The sequence below is a fragment of the Anguilla anguilla genome, chromosome 3 (assembly GCF_013347855.1).
Source record: "Anguilla anguilla isolate fAngAng1 chromosome 3, fAngAng1.pri, whole genome shotgun sequence".
NCBI classification, from domain to species: domain Eukaryota; kingdom Metazoa; phylum Chordata; class Actinopteri; order Anguilliformes; family Anguillidae; genus Anguilla; species Anguilla anguilla.
The window spans coordinates 4,775,565-4,776,056 of NC_049203.1; positions in this window are offsets into that span (position 1 = coordinate 4,775,565).

The window sequence follows — 492 nt, forward strand, 5'->3', positions numbered from 1 at the left end:
GTGAGGGGCGGGGGGGGGGGGGGGGGGGGGGGGGGGGGGGGGGGGGTCATCGGTGGAGGGGTAGGGTGTATGGGGGGGGGGGGGGGGGGGGGGGGCAATTGGTTTGGGAATCCCCTGGCACTTATGATAGCACCTTAAACTTACTAATGCACTTTATTAAGATGGGATTTGAATAGGGTTTTTTTGTTGTTTTTGTTTTGTTTAGTTTTTGTGTGTGTGTATGCGTGCGTGCGTGCGTGTGTTTCTTTAAACACATAACCTAAAAATGAATGTGTGTGCGTGTACACGCCTGCAGTCGTAGACAGATGTAACGTCTGAACTGGGAGGTGACATTTCTGAGGAATGGAGGTGGGGAATCAAAAATTGGGGGGACCCCTTTTTTCTTTTTTTTTTTTTTTAACCTTATCAGAAAACAAATCCTTTCTTGAAAAGACAAACACTGTTGTTGTTTTTTTTGCTTTGTTTTTTAAAAAAACGTTTATATAAAAAGTA